Below are 17,384 nucleotides of genomic sequence, written 5' to 3'. Positions count from 1 at the left end.
AATCGAAAACATCATACATGTCACATGACCAACGCTCTTGTATAATATAACTATGTGACCCGCTTCATTAATATTCACGACCGAATAACCTAATTGTATGCAATCTTCTTTGTCACATGACCTCTCAAGTCAGTTGCACATACACATAAATCTTGTAAATATTGGCGAACCCTTTAACGCCAAACAGCAAAATTACTAAAAGCAAGAGGGCTATGAAATTTTGTCTTTTTCTCCTTGTTTTAGATTATTTTTGTTTCAACTTTGCACAAAGGATGGACAGAAAGGATTTATTTTTAAGCCACAAAATGTCACCTTGGGGGTGAAATAAAGTGATGCATGTAGCCTTGTTCCCAATGGATCATTCACTCCAGTTGTAGTAACATATGCTGTTATGAAAATGGTGATTTTTTTGGAGAGATAATGAGTTAAATGACGTTGTGTATTATTTTTGTTATGATAGATCATCATCATCATCATCATCATCATCATCATCATCATCATCATCATCATCATCATCAAGTTCCATGCTCTACAGCAAAGTGTCTATTCTGATGAAGCAGTTTCTTGGCAAGGTTTACAACATTGGACTGGCAGCCACTCTGACACAGAGTCAGGGTAGAAATTTGGAATTTGTCTAGGGTGCCGGCGATAGTTCGCCTACACTCGACGAAGGACCCTGTGGGATCTTTAATGTCCACCAACTGATGGCACTTATGATAGTTGCATAAATTATGCATTTAATTATTGAGCCACACAGGGTAAGTGTTAAATGGCCATTGGCCAGCAAGTGGCTGTTGCATTTCGTATTTCTTTATTACTTTATTCGAGACATTTCCCCCAACCAATGCCATATACTAAACAAATAACCAAAGTCACAATGATAACTTTAAAGAACTTCGAACTATATTTGGTGAAACTTATGCCGTGGCATTCTCTATAAATGTCTGGCGTTGGCTTAAAGGTTAGGGGTGGTAGGCTTGGGATCCCAGGATCCTGAGTTCAAATCCCACTCGGCTGTTGAATTAATATCAGATGGGGTGGACTTTGCCTGTCATCCTTCCGAGGTCTGCAAAATGAGTGCCAGCTTGCTGGTATCCTGTGTCGGAGTGGCGACCCGTCCAGGATTGTGCCCAATAGCCAAGGAGACTGCTTCGGCAGCACCAACGCTCTGCACAGAGTATGGTCCCAATGGATAGATGGATTCTCTACATTCGACCATCCATCCATTTGCATCTCTTCCAAAATAAATTGTGGGACTTTAATGAAGTGGGATAAACTTTCTTAGGTTGACAATTCTCCGGTTTCATTGAGTCATCGAAGTGTCAAAAGGTGAAGTTCCATGTTACATCTGTATTAATGATGTTAAGATGAACTATTTTCATCTATCATTCTAATTTATCTGAGTTCATTTAATCACCATCATAAACGCCTTGCATTTGTTTGCAGAATTTGGCAAGTGGTGATGTACGTATGATGGAGGGATTTTCTCTTTATCCTCCCCATTTCCCACATTTTCCTCCAATTTAACTTGTTTTAATATTTACTCGTCCCTTGCAAACATCTTTATGAGATGGGGCATTCAAGAAGTTCCACCAACTTCATAATAGTCTGACACAAGCCAAAAAGATATACAATAGTGCGAGACATGCCAAAAGTATAATGATACAATATATTATATAAAGTGTTTTGAATCACACTATGCATGCAATTTTTTTTAATTACTGATGAGAATTAACACTTTACATATTTTATGTTACAAAACGGGACCATTAAGAAGAAAATACAACTTAATTGGATTTTCCGTAACTTTCGGTGGAGATAATCATGACTTGCCTTCGTAGGCCCCTGAGTGCCTGAGAAACCAAGCTGTGAGTGTGTTTACGTCACGAGTTCTTGGCCCGATTATTATAACTGGCTTCCTTAGGCCAAGAGACCCCAGCACATGTCCGCTTTATTCCCGAGATGCGGCCATTTGTTTCTGGTCACGTATTGGTGCGAAGAACCATTGAAGGGTGCATTTATTTTATCGACCTTTAGCAAAAACGCACATTGCATACTCCACGGTCTGCTCTGCTCTCCTACTCATTTGTGACCTGACGTTGTATTGGGGTGAGTAAATGTGTGTGTGACCAGCCCTTGTCGATGGATGTTAAAGACCGCATAGTGTCTTTCATGAAGAGTGAGGGTGTTGTCTCTGTCACCCTAAACATATGACAAATTTTTGTCCAAATGGCCTGGCTTACCAATTCGGGGAAAGACTTGTCCCGAAAAAAACATATCTATTTTATATTGAAACTTGCCACATCTTGGACTATATTAAATAGAGAGTTCTCAGAATAGTACAAGACATGCCAAGTTTTTTTTAAAAAATGCATATCTACTACTATGTCTTCAACAACCCCGATTATTTAAACATCCCCGTATTCCATGCCCAATGATTGTATATGTGGACAAGTGATACTCGTAATGATGTTTCAATGATGCAAAGCTTGAATGTTAGAATTATATTCCTCAATGATGTCAATAATTTCCAAAAAGTTAAGTTTGACAATTTCCAAAAAGTTATGTTTCACAATGTTTTTATGCAGTTACTTCATGTCAGAAAGAGCTGGATAACAAAACTACATTTTGTTTCCAAACTACGATGAAACAAAATAATCAAATAATTATTTAAACAGTGTAACACAATTCATAATTCATATTGACATTTGAGGAAAAAAAAAGAAACTTACAATTATCAAAACATACAATGTGATGAACAGCAATTTAAAAGGAAAATACAAATACAGCTTCATGGAAATGATCAAATGAGCTCAAAAGGAGTCGAGTTCCATGTGTGGCCCCCCGTCTAAAATCCTAAAAATTTATAATCTACTTCAAGGTAAAATAGGTAATAAATCTTCATTAGATATTTCTTCACTCACTCTCTCACATCACCCTGATGGGAGGTCAATTTTTCACCTAATTAAACCTTTCCAGCGAAGTTAAGGAAACACAGTCCAGTTCCCTGGCAGGATATGAGGAGGACAGAGTTCCATTCACGTGGGACCAGGAAAGCCAATCGGTGCACGGAATGCAGGGAGAGCTGTCAGGGTTTGACGATAAGCAGGCTTCTGTACGAACCTCAAGGCTACCTTGCTCTTGGAGAACTGCGAAAGCATACGGTAGCTTTTGACCTCTGTTACTAGCTTTGTAGTTACTCTGCATTTTGACATCTCACATGACATGAAAAGAATTTTCAATACCCACATCTAGAAAAAACAAAACCGACAAAAGGACAAAAAAAAAAAAGACAAAAAGACAAAAAGTCTGAAAATCATGGAAGAAAATAAGTACGTAATGCGATGAATGTGAAACACGACGCAATTTTTTTCATCACTGATGGGAATTAAATCTGATTTACCAAATAAATAAAACACTTTACATCCTTTATGTTCCAAAATGGCACCATTAAGAAGAAAATAACTTCAGTGGATTTCCCATTACGTTCAGTGGAGATAAACATGACTTGCCTTCATCGGTCCCTGAGTGGCTGAGAAACCAAGCTATTAGTGAGTTGACATCACGTGTTCTTGGCCCTGTTAAAATGCTTCCATTCCCAAATGCAAGCAGATACTAATATGAAATTGAACATTGTAATGGGACCAGACGTAACTAATGGGTGTCCCAACACCCGCAGGAGATAAACTCCCAGAATACCCGAGTATGGTGTTGAAATGAAGCACACATGCAGGAGGCCTTGTGGCGCGGTTATTAATTAATTAATTAACAGGGTTTAGGCCCCAAAATTATGGTGTGCTTCCTGTTCAATCAATAAATCAATCAGTCTGAAGATGTAACCACAGCTCAAAACTCACAGCAACGATGCAATAAATATAATGGATAGCAAGCAATGAATCAGCAGGGAAAGGCAGACAAATCTGACTGTACCGCTTAGTTAGATTAGGATGGAATCAACGCCTGACTTAGAAATAATTTCACACATGCACAACTCGCACATAAACACTCAGGACAACCAAAATAGGAAGACAGATAGATGATAGGGAGGCAGATGGGTTTAGCCTGTCCTCTGCATGAGGATCTGAAGGCTGCCTGTGGTCCGACGTGTAGGCTGTGTCTGTCCCAGACACGTGCATGCGAACAGGGTCAAGCCAAGCTCCTCGTGACAACAGGATTTGTGGCCCGGGCAGACATGTAGACCGTAGGTGAGGCGAGCTGATTGCTTTTAGCAGCTGAACTTTTCTGCCACTCATCCATTGGCCACACACTGGTCACACACCCTCCCAGGTACAGAGTGCGTGGTCATGTCATTCTCACTAATGGCCCTGCCCCTTCAGGGGTCATATTATTCTAACATTGATTATGAAATAACCGACCAATAAATCCCTCCATCACCCCCTAAGTCATTTTCACATGAATATTGTTGTCGTTCTGCAAAGCCAGCACTTCCCAGAGGCAATAGCACCCATCATATAGCAGTCATGAAACAGTTATTTCATTAGTATTCGTTCAGTTAGCCCTTCCATTATGTCTAGTAGGTATATGGGACGAGATGTGTTGCGTAGGGCTTTCAGTTAGGTCTTTAATTCTATTTGCTCTTCTTTCATCTGTTTTATTTTACTTTACTTCATGCACGACCTCTCCACCACATGCATGCATGCCACAGACCAGACAGTGACGTGACCAAAGCAGCATCATGAACATATGCAGCAGCATCCCTGTTCAAACTGCGCACCATTCACCAATGGATGTTTCACCTCAGACCCTCACCACAACACTACAACTTTCGTACAAATCACCACAATGCCTCCTCAAAATTCCCACAGGAACCTATGCTCGACCTCTTCACCTCGAACGCCTCCTCACTACAAAAGTTTCAGCCTCCACACCACAACTGCTCCCAACACTTCAATGTCCTTACCATAAACACCATAGTATTCCCCCGACCTCACTGCAACCGCTATGAAACACAACAACCACAGTTAGTTCCCCGGACGCTCACCACAGTCCTTTAAGGATGTCGGGGGATAGAGGATATTGCAAGTCGGAACATATTGGCATGTAGCTTAAAGCACAAATATGCGTTGGGGCTCATTCAATGACATATAGGTAGCCCTGGCACTCCTCTAAATAATGATGGTTGATTGGAGCCAAGCACACGTTCATGGCCGGGGAGGGCTCCCAAAAACCTGTGCCCCATGTAAATCCTGGAGCGATGTTGCGTGGTCAAGACTTGGAGAAAATGGGGCCATTTTCAACTTCAGAGTCTGGCGGGGCAGGGCTACTTCTCAGGGTGGTGTTTGCATGCCAATGAAAATGTTCGGATATGCCTACGGGGAATTTTGATCTGCTTTTTGGCTCCTCCTTTGCCTGGGATCTAGAAAACAGTGTTAGAGGTCACCAAGAGAGTCACCGAGCCTGAGCCGAGCAACAATCACTGAATCATTGCCGAGGAGTTGCTGGGTCATCACCGGTCATCACCAGGTCATTGGTGCTCAGCTTCCGCTGTGTTCCGCAGCCAATCTTCATTACAATTGACATTTACAGACTCTCTTACATGCTGCATTAAGCTATCCTCTCACATGTTCTGTCTCTCCCATCTACTGTCTCATCTGCTGTAGATGCAAATTACTAAAAGAGCAATTACAGACTTGAACTCCTTCACCCTTCCTCTTCTGCATTACATTTGCCCTTCATTTGCACCTCACTTGCACCTTCCACTCATGCATCATAGACACCCCCAGTTTTCTTCCCTCCTCCCTCCTCCTAAGCAACTGGGAAGCGCAGGTCTGTTGGCTGTGCCAGTTATTGAAAGAATTCAAAAATGCCTTGACTGACTCTCATCTTTCTTGCTCTCTAATTTCCTTGGGTGTGTCTGATGGTTAAAATGTTGGCATAAGTTAAAAATGTGTGAATTCTTTATATCTGTTTAGCTCTGCCCTGTGTCTTCTCTGTTGGAAATAATTGCATTTATTTTGCCGCTCCCCACACATCCTTGCTTTCCCCTGCTGTACATATTGCTGAATAAAACCTTTTATTATTGTGCCACATACTTTTCCACACCCTTGTTTTATGAATAAATATCCTCATTATAAATGTACCCAGCTTGTTCTGTCTTTTCCTTCATTGGTCCAGCATGGTCCACACATTAGCTTTGCCGGGAAGTTCTGCCCTTCCCAATTTGCTCCTGTTCGCCAGTGCACACTCACTGCATTGCTCAGCAGTAATCTGGGTGTGCGCTGAGGGCAGGAGGTTTGGCCATCCACAGGTAAAGTATCACGTAAGGCAGTGGATCCCTGCCAGGAATGCAGTGCCAATCGGCATTCATGGTTGTATAACAATCTGCTGGTGCACAGAGTTGTCTGTGCCTCGCGGCCTCATGACCAGGTGTTCGGGAGAGACCCCAGTTTTTCCCCTCATGGCGAGCCTCAAACCCCAAGTCCATAACAATATGTTGTGGATTAAAGTAGGCAATCACCAGCTTTTAGTACTGCAGCACAGCAAACCAATTGTTCGACTTTTCATAAAAGCACCAAAATTGGTCCATATGTTGACTAATGTATTCTGAACAATTCTGGATATGGAGCCACTCGAGATTTTGCCTTGGTCAGCTTTGACCAGCTGACCTTGCAGAAGATGACCAGCCTCCCGAGGACTTCGAAGACTGGTGCCATGAGAAAGAGAACAGCTCTCCCCAGTTTTTGTACTGGGCAACAGTCCTGGATCTGGAGCTCTCCATCCTAATCTACGTGCGATCTCTGAGAGGGAGATTTCATCATGTACCTGAATGCTCTCACTGAGATAGTCCCATGGTTCTTCGCGCTGGACCATATAAACTATGCCCGGTGGATACCGGTCCATCTGCGTGACATGGCAGAACTTCCACAACAGCACCCAGAGATCTACAATAAGTTCAAGGCAGGCCACTTCACAGTGCAAAAGACCAAGAGGGCATTCTCAGCAATTCCACTTGACCAAGCGCATGAACAAAACAATGCCCGTGTCAAGAGTGATGGAGGTGCCGTTGGCCTGACAGACAATCCCAGTGCTCTGAGGCGCTGGATGGTCGCCGGACCCGAGGTGGCCAGAGTGATCATGGAGTTTGAGGAGGCGAACATGCATCCAAATGCCAATGAGGAGACATGTCACCATGAAGAAAATACTGGCTCATAATATTTGAATATGCCTTTTCATGGTCAATTTACTGAATTTTACACTTTCCTTATATCTACCACAAATACAATAAGAAAATAAGAGCATATAGCCAATTTCGCTAAAGTCGAATGGCGGCCATAAGGAAAATGGTCGCCAAAGCTGACCAAGGCACAATCTCGGGTGGCTCCATATCTAGAATTGTTCGGAATACATTATTCTACATGTGTACCAATTTTGGTACTTTTTATGCAAATTTGAACAATTGATCTGAAATATCAGACTATGCTGCAGGACTACTTGCACTCATGTGTATGTTGTTGTTTGTAATTGAATGCAGTTTATGATTTGAATATTTTTTGGTTCCCAAACAGTTTTTAACCAAAATTTGGAGGAAAAGGTGCAAAGCCATCTTGGGTAGCTTTCCCAGGCTGCACTTCCAAAATTTTTTTAAATGACACTTCAAATAATGGCACCTGCAGCAACGTAGATTGTCCAAAACAACTATATATTTATATATCTTGTGAAATAATTTCAAATGCAGCTCCTTGGGTTGTAAGGTAAGATGCTCAAGGTGTTTGCTGAGTACAACTGTAGTTGCACAGCCATTCGTCTCAATTTTATTTTATTTTTGGGAAGGGGGAGGAAGGATGAGTAGGAGCTGGTTACAAATTAATCAAGCTGCCCCCTCCTCCTCCCCCTCCCACCACTATAGATTCATCCACCCATGACTGTATGTTGTTCACACGTTATAGTTCATGTCAATTATATTTAAAACAAATAGAAACAACACACTCATGACCTCCTCATCCAAGTGAGTTTCCCCTCATCCACTGCCTATTGATGACTACCATTGTCATTTTTTCACTTCTATGTCAAGATTGGAACTTTTAAATGTTCCTCATATGTCATCAGTATTCCAACGGTGCAGAAGTGAGGGGAAATGTATTTCACAAAAACAAAACCACTTTGAGGTCACGGACAATGAAATAAGTCACCATTCTAAATGGAGTTTCCATTTTGGGTAACATGACACAATTGTACAGGGTGTCCACAAATTACAATTCCAAATTCAAATTGTATTCAATAAAACAATGAAATGGGATACAATGATGCAGTTTCTGGAATGTAAAAGAACATTTCTCACCGTTTTTATCGTTTGTAAAGAGCATCATCTGAATCCGAATGGACTTCTGGAAAATGGGCTCGACCGACTCTGTTCAACATCCTCACCACTCATGCTTGGCCAGCCTGCCCCCTTCCTCTGCAGGATGTGAACGGTCCCCATAAACTTTTTGTACCACTCACAAATCGTTTTTCCTCCATGGTGGCTTCCTTCCAGATGATGTCCTGAAGCTTTGTTGAACCTGCATCGCTGATTTGGTTTCTTATAAACCTGACAACATTGCACTCTTTCTTGCGGAGACCTCATCTGAAGTATATGTGGTGTCGCATGCCACAGGAGACACCTGAAAATGAAAAAAAAGAGTCAATACAACTTTGAGAAATGTTCTTACACTTGCAGCAAAGTGCATTGTGTATCCAATTTAATTATTTTTAAATTACGGTTTCAATTCGGAATGGTAATTTGTGGACAAGCTGTAGAGGTCCTCCACGCACGTTTTCCAATTGGCTACTGGATTTATGTTGTTACCCAATGGCCTATGGTACAGACATCATTGTGAAATAGAACACTTCTAAATTTTGCCAAGCCACAACAAGTGGTTCAGAACATATTGGGTGATGTACGTATATACACCGACCAATTTTGTCCAGCAGGATGCAATGACACATGCTTCACACAACAAAGTTGATGAACATTAGACAATGAACATAAATAATCGTACGCAGGTGAACGAAGCATTTGTGAGAATGTCTGCCTTTGGCTCAGGAGAATATGAAAACAGACTTTTTGAGGAATGAAAAATAAATAATCAAAAGTGATATGGTTGGGCTATAATAAAGCAATTTGACGTTAAGAGGCAAAATGTCGGATTGATGTATTACCAAAATAAATACCATAATTAAACTATCCACTGTTCGCCCCCAACTACTGTACAACCATTAGTACAATTGGAAGGGACAACTTTGGTCTGAGAATGATTTCAGTTCATTGCAAAGAGGAAGCCTACAAGTGTCATATTAGTTCAAAGGTTTTGGGTTGAAGAAAAACCAAATTAACTCAATACACGTGCAAAATAGACATGTACGAGTACGTGCCTTGACTGTGAGCCAAGTGCAACAGCTGGAACAAATGAAAGTTTGTTAATCCACTTGTTAATCCACATTGCCGACCTAACCGCACATCGTGATGCTGCGATTTTTGAATTGCATTGCGATGGCTCGTAACCACGATCTGATCATTTGGTGTTTAAAACTGAAATCTGACTTTCCACACATGACCACATTTTGGAATGCTTTTGCGAACACTTTATGACCTAATGTTTTTATTATATCATATATACAGCTGGAAGTAATATAGTGCCTTCAAGTGCAAAAAACACCACCCATGAGAAATTGGATTGTTTGCCATTGAACATGATGAAGAGTGAGAAATGCTCTTTGTTCCGAGAACCTTCAAGTTTTCCTTTCTTTTGTAAAATAAATAAATAAATAAATAACTTTATCATAAATTTGTGCACATTTCACATATATAATTAATAACTTAAATTCTCTCCCTTTTGGACATCCCAAACGTTGTTGATACAAAACTGTGCAAATATTTATTTTCTTATTTTTTTAATATTTGCTTGGGTTGGGGAGATTTTGGTTGGTACACTGCCTTTTCATATGTGGCATTTTAGTGCCCACTCCAAATTTCCCTGAGGCCCTTAAGAGTCAACCACAAAGTGTAGACTCATGTCACGCGTCCACCAGCCCACGTGGTGCAGGCTGACTTCCCCCTCCCAGGAAGTTATTAGTGAGCCATTTTGTTTTTCTTCCTGACATTCTGATAGTGATGCGGGCACTCTTGTTACATCCATTAAATGAAAAGTGTTGCTTGATTAATTGTATGGTCTGAAGGACCGAAATTTGCATGTCAGAAAACGATGGCATTTTATAGTCGCGTCCTGAGTATCATCATATGAAACCCAGATGAGAAAACTCAAGATTGATCTTGAGCTCCGAGTCAGTCATTCTGCATTGATTTTCCATATTTATGCCTTATTACCTCTGCCACCGAAGGTGGATGGAGGTTATGTTTTCACCACTGTCTGTCTGTTTGTCTGCCTGGCTGTCTCTGTGAGCAGGCTACCTCAAAACGTTACGGATGGATTCAAACGAACCTTGGTGGGCAGGTTGGGTGTGTGTGTCAAGGACGAATTGATTTGATTTTGGTGAAGATCCGGAGACCAAATTATGCAATTCTTCACCATTGAGTGATCCAGGCAAAACGATACAAGTGGGATATATTAAAAGGTTAAGAACGGATCTGAACTAAACTTGGTGGAAAAGGACGAAAATAACTCATGACTGTCCTTCAGTGCATGGCAAGGACGAAATGCTTCTGTTTCGTTGAAGATCCGGATCCGGACACGATCATTATTAAAAATATTTTAAGCGATTCGTCACCATTGAGAGATGGGGCCAAAAACGATATGTATCATGATATTTCAATAAGTCATGGAAGAGTTGTGACAAAACTTGGTGGATGATTTAGTTAGGTGAAAAGAACAATCCAATTTTATTTTGGTTCAGGTACAGATGCAGATCTGGCCTATCAGTGGGATACAAAATGTAAACTGTTCAACTTAGTGGAGGTATGCGGTGTACCGAGTGCTGTTCTAGTTACAATCAAAAATTTAAAAAAGATAATCTTCCATTTTTTTCAACAATGTTATAAACAGCAACAACAACAACAAAAAAACTCTGATTTAAAGTGCAGTTTTGATTTAGAAATTATTATTATTATTATTATTATTATTATTATTATTATTATTATTATGTCTCCTTTTATTTCACAATCCATGAAGTCTCATTGTGAATATCATAAGAGTAATGTGTGGCAGACATGACAAAATCTCTCCTTCCTCTTCCCCCCACCCGCTTACCCATATGTTCATCCATCCTCCTCGATCCTTTTGTTCAATACAATGAACATCCTTCATTTTAAATTGCCTGCCTATGCTGTCAAATTGCGAGCCCTTCGGAATGGACGTTCAGGATACCGAAAACATAACCAGGACTAAGGAAGTTGTACATGGACGTGGGAGGGGGATATCTGACATATTGCCCCACCTTCTTCTCAAACTGATGATGAATGTGGGAACTACCTCAGTTTTGCCAAATAACAACTTATATTTCACCAAAATTGATGGCATTGAAGAGAAATTATCATCTATAAAGTAACAAATCCTGAGTTGCACACATTGCTTTCGGGAGAGGAATAATCTACAGGAAAAGGGCTATCAGTCTAAACGTGACATTCCTTTCCAGACTTTTAAAACAGGAAACATACGATTAAAGATTGAAAACATTTGTTTAAAATAACGGAAGTCCTTTAATAAAATGGTTTCTTTCTCTTTTCATACAAAGTGAAATAAGTTCACAATAAATGCAATTTAGAAATGCTCATTAAAAAAAAAAAATCATTGAAAACTGAAAACTAACCTGGCTCTTACTGAACTAGCTTCATGATTTGAAAACATAATATAGTGTATTACATTAGCCTGAAATAATCGGTTGTTGCAACGATGACTACCCTCTTTAATAGCCCCGATTAGTCCTACTTTCTTGTGGGCTCAGTCATGAAATGATATTCACACAAAACTTTTACGAATTACGATGTTCGACTCGTGGCAGTAATTTGTAGTTTGTTCAAGATGCCGGCGATAACATGTATTCATCTCCTCTTTGCAAAAGACACACCATGGGATTTATAACATCCACCGATGACCAATGCTGGCAGAGGAGTCTTCCAGCTTAACAGAGGGGTCTTCCAGCTTAACAGAGGGGTCTTCCTCTCTCTTTCACCGATGAAGGGTTATGCTTGAAACGTCAGCTTCTCTTCTCTCCATGGCGGTGGATCAATCACCATTTAAGTATTTCCTTTCCTATTTGCTTTGACTTCCAGCTTCATGTTCATCAGATGGATGGCACACACATTGATGCGTCGCCCTCCCTGCGAAACACCAGGATGATAGTGTGTAGCTGAGTCGAGATTCACACCAAGACGAGACAGCTCAGATGTGAGTGTGCACAGCTCTCGGCTATCCTGCTCACCATTTCAGTTATTCACCTTATCCCGCTCAAATCGATAAGGTATATCCATTTGAAAATTGATTGTACATTTTTCTAAACGAAAGTTTTCCTCATTCTGTCTGTACTTGTTTGATTTTGGAGATGACAGTGGATATAGTGAGCTTGAAACATAAGTTTTCATATTTTTTGTGATATTTTAAAGATAATTTGCTGGAATTTAAGAAACGATTATTCAATTATATGTTATAATTATAAATATTAACTAGAGAAGTTTGAAATTTGAAACATCCTTCGGCAACTTCATCAGGGAGAAAGAAATAATTGTACTTTTTATCCCGAAGAATATGCGACTCTTTGTTTAACGACGATTGAGGGTGAAAGATGGAAAAATTGGACAGAAATTTGGGAAGATTGGGGACAAGGCAAAGAAAGGAAGGAAATAGGGAATGACTGGGGAGGAACAGTGTGGGGTTGAGGGGGGGAGGGTACAATAGTGAAAATATACAACCCGGAGTAAAAACATATAAACCTAATTATTGCGTCATTAAAAAAATTCTGACTATTTACACTGAATTGTGAAACACAAATTCTCATACGATCTCTCGAATCTCCATCACCATTTTTTTTAAAAAATCTATTTCACCAGATTTGTGTGTCTGAAAACGATTTCCATATGTATGGCATAATTTTGCTGACACGTCTAATTCTTTCTGTCTTCATCCCTACATAAGTTCATACAGTGTGCGGTGGTGCAAACTTTGGCTCTTTGGACTCGTGACATCGTTCTACAATATTCCACTGTGTGCTTCTCACACACATTATACCTGGTGTGTCTCACTTTAATACCCAGGCCTCTCGCTCTGTGAGGATTAATTTATCCAAAAATATAAAATTGATTCGGGCAGTTTTAATTTCACCGGTTGCCATTATTTGAAGTGTAATTTTGGTTTTTGTGTTCGGGTCCAAAAAGTCCCGAAGATGGGTACACCTTTTCCACTTTGGTCAAATACTCTTTGGACACACACACACACACACACACACACACACACACACACACACACATACACACACACACACACACACATTTGTACAGTCAGTTGTTCCTAAATTATAATATACTTGAAAGGATTGCTGTAAATGATGAAAATTTCACAACATCCAACATTCAACTTCATTTATATAAAGTAAGAACCTTAACCTGTAAAGTGTAAGCAATTGTATGGTTTCTCGACCACACGGATCATCACCTGGGCACCGCTGTTCTTCGAGGTATAAACTCTTTCAGCCCAGAACTTCTCCAAACGGTAGATCCACAACCTCAGTTGCTTCCAGGCAGTCAGTCTACCTATCAATGCAACACCACTAATTAGACTTTTCATGCTGGAGGGTTTAATGTGTTATCACATAGTTACAACTCCCATCACACATTGGACTATAATATGATAATACATTAAATTATGTACATCTTGCCTTAAATCGAACACATCCACCAACAAGCACAACTACCCCACTCACCTCTGTATCAAACTGTGATTCAAATATTCAAACGGTTATTTATAAACGATTTTTTTTACTTGCTTCCTTATCTCCGAGCAACCACTGAAATGGATTTAAATGGTTTCCATATATATTTTTAATAATGTACTTATATAACTATCTCGATAATAATATTTTTACTATTCGTATTATATTTCGTTCATTCTATTTGGTGTCGTATTATGATTATAAAGAAAACTTGTTTAAATCTGCTAACTACAGCTCCCTGTGTTAACATACATCTGATGAGTTGTTTTAATCTATTGACAAGTTTAGTGCTGTGTGTAGTTGCTCTCACAGTCCTAATTATTACCTCCACCACCGAAGGTGAAGGAGTTTATGTTTTCCCCTATCTTTGTCTGTTTGTTTGTGTACAGGATATCTCAAAAAAAGTTGTGAACGGATCCGGATGAAATTTTGTTAACAGGTTCGGTGTGTGACAAGGATGAACTGATTAGGTTTTGGTGAAGATCCGGATCCGACTATTAGAATTTTAAAGTGATTCTTCACCATTGAAAGATAGGGCCAAAAATGATATTTTGCACGATATCTCACAAAGTTGTGGACAGATTCGGACGAAACTTGGTGAACATGTTGGGTGTTTGACAAGAAAGAATTGATTCAATTTTGAAGATACGAATCCTGATCCAGATCAATAATTTTTTATGTGATTCTTCACCATTGAGAGACAGAGCTAAACTAATATGTAGCACAATATCTCTAAAAAGTTGTGGACGGATTCGGATGAAACATGGTGCATGGTTGGGTGTGTGAGCCTGACAACTTGCTTCGATTTTGGTGAAGATCCGAGTCCGGATCTGGATATGAGAATTATTTAATTCTTAAAGTGATTCTTCACAATTGAGAGATGGGGCCAAAAACAATATGTTGCATGATATTTCAAAAATGTATTGGGCCTGATATGTTCTCATGGATCAGGCATTGTGTGGCAGAGGTATGTGCTCTACTGAGTGCCCTTCTCGTTTCATCAGTAACTGCACCATGGAATAGCTTTATTAAATAGTCACAGTACACACACACTCTCCTGAAATGCTACATTCATACCCTGAGATGAGGATAAGGTTTATTAATCCTGGGGGTATTTGTATCCCCAATAAATTAATAGCCATGGTAAAATACTGACAGACCCCGCTATTCACCGATTCACCATTCGCGGACCCCGCATATTCGCGGTTTATAAAATGTGACCTCCTTCAACACTCGCAGACCTATGCTTTGCATATTTGTGGTTTTCTTTCATATCCATAGTGTTTTGCAGGCATAATCACAGGTTGTTGTTGTTTTTTGCGTGTTTTTACGTTGTTTTTTTCTTCTGCCTATGCGTGGTTTTTCATGAGCATATTCGCAGTGTTTTCGCATTTTTGCAGTTTTTCATGGGTGTGATCGCGGATTTTTTGCGTTTTTGCAGGTGTATTCGTTTTTGTTTTTTTGTGGGCGTATTGGTGGTTTTTCATGGGTATATTCACGGTTTTGGCTGGCTTTTCAAGGGATTTTTGATTTTTCCTGAATGAACCGCAAACAGCCAGGAAACCTCCCCCAATTTTCCATTGTAACAATGCCCCGACATTTGCGGATTCGACATTTGTGGAATTTTTCAGGAACGTATCCCCCGCGAATAGCAGTGTCTGACGGTACTACAGAGCACGTGCTTGGGTGCTTTCATAATTTACTTGAAGATCTAGTACATCATGGGCATGACAATGTCGATTAATAAGACATTGAGAGACAACCCATGTAGCCCAGGGCAGGATGTTAATTTAAAATAAAAAAAACTAATTACAGTAAGCTGAGGATTAGAAAAGTCCTTAAGCAATGGTGTGAAATAGTATCGTTCCCTTCCCTGTACGTGAAAAGCAATTGCCATTGGCCAGAACTTTTGTAAAAGAGAATGTCAACATAAACACTCGAGCTGAGTAAAATTTGAAACTTTCCCTGCTGCAAAGAATGAATAATTATGTGCAGGCTATTTTATCTTCCATATAGGCAGAGATATGAATATTTAAAAGAAATACAGCTTAACAACAGTTTCAGATAATAAATGATATTCACCTGGTAAAGAGTTACAACATAGATCAATGGATATCGAAACCATTGGTGAAACTCCTGAAGTGAAGCTTTTCTTTGTGTCGTGCTCCATTTCAAATGAAGAACAGGTAATGAGTTGATAATTTTAACCGATCTAACGGATTAAGAGCAGAAGAACAGTTCAGATGGCGGTTTGAGGAGATAATCTTTTGGAAATTTTGTACTTTGGTTGCACGACAGGGACATACATTGGAAGGTGGTGCGGTCTGGTGAAAAGGGAGAGGAGATTGGTCATTTACGGTGCTTCCGTACTGAGATGACCCCTTGGACCATCATTAGTGGCAAGGCTTTTTTCGCCTAATCCATGACCCACACTTCCTTTGCTGCACGCCTGAGGCTGTACTGCTACATTTCTCAAGATCAGCCTGAAAGGTAAAGCAAAACTAAAATACTTCTTTATTATTATTCTTCTCCTGTTAACATCAAACCTTACTTGGAAAGTTTAATTTGGAAAGAAGAGATAGTTGACAGTCAATGGTTCCTTTTTTCAATATAATGGCCTGAATTCCACGGGCTAGGGAATAGAGTGTTATCTAGCGTGAAGAGCAAGGTGTTAAAAAGATGCAATTATCACAGTGAATGTGTGGATTTGAACGAGCTACCATTCACAAAATCCATTTCCAGAAGATTAGGTCACTGCCTTTAACCAGTCTCACACCAAGCATTGGACAGCTTGGTGAAGATATACAGATGGTACCACATTGATGGTACCAACTGAACAGCTCTCTTGTGATTAAAACTTTGATGACCTTGTTCAATAATTATTCAAACAGTTAAACAACAAAAACAACAACCTATGGTCAGTCTGACTTTGCTCAAGCTTATATCATTTCAGAGCCGATGTTTTGTTCATCATGCAGTTCACCTTGGAGGTTCATTATCATCATCACATATTTAGCATCAATTAACTCTAGTTCTTTATTATGACTTTTGATTATTGCACATCATGCACTGAAAAAAAACATCTAACAAGAAGTCAGCAAATGTCTGACAGCTCCTGGATGTAGATGATATAATGATGTGAAACTGATGAAGCCTCACTGCCAATTCCATAAAGATATTTATATTACAAACGTCTTCAGTATTTTAAGAATATGTGCAACTAAATTTAATTTCTAAAAGGAGATAATGGTGCAAGGAAAAATACAAAAACACTCAAAGCGAGGGAAATTAAACCTGTGTTTGGTCCAGTGAACTTTTCTGTACCATCATCCCCATAAGAGACTCTAATTAGCTGAAGTGAATATTGTTTTCTTAAATAAATAAGGGGCTCATTGTAGATACAATACATCTCTTATATGTAACATTAATAAAGTAGATCCAGTACATCTCTAATATATAAAATGTTATTCAAATAACATGACGCATGAAATATGATCAGTTCAGTT

The 17,384-nt window shown here is 39.7% G+C and overlaps 1 long non-coding RNA gene across 2 annotated transcripts in view; it reads right to left on the bottom strand.

Moving 5' to 3' along the window:
• Positions 1 to 1,785: 1,785 nt before the first annotated feature.
• Positions 1,786 to 17,384, bottom strand: part of LOC147027493 (uncharacterized) — a 55,683-nt gene continuing 40,084 nt past the window's right edge. The window contains exons 4-5 of one of the 2 annotated variants that reach the window (XR_015057062.1): positions 13,602 to 13,699; positions 1,786 to 8,621 (exon numbers count right to left, since the gene is read on the bottom strand). This is a non-coding gene — a long non-coding RNA (uncharacterized LOC147027493). The remainder of the gene's footprint in view (positions 8,622 to 13,601; positions 13,700 to 17,384) is intronic. The other variant, XR_015057063.1, reaches the window with a different exon arrangement.

Source organism: Eptatretus burgeri, chromosome 4, assembly GCF_056783735.1.
Source record: "Eptatretus burgeri isolate ZD-2024b chromosome 4, Ebu_testis_v1, whole genome shotgun sequence".
Taxonomy (NCBI): Eukaryota; Metazoa; Chordata; class Myxini; order Myxiniformes; family Myxinidae; genus Eptatretus; species Eptatretus burgeri.
This window is presented reverse-complemented; position numbering and strand designations above follow the sequence as displayed.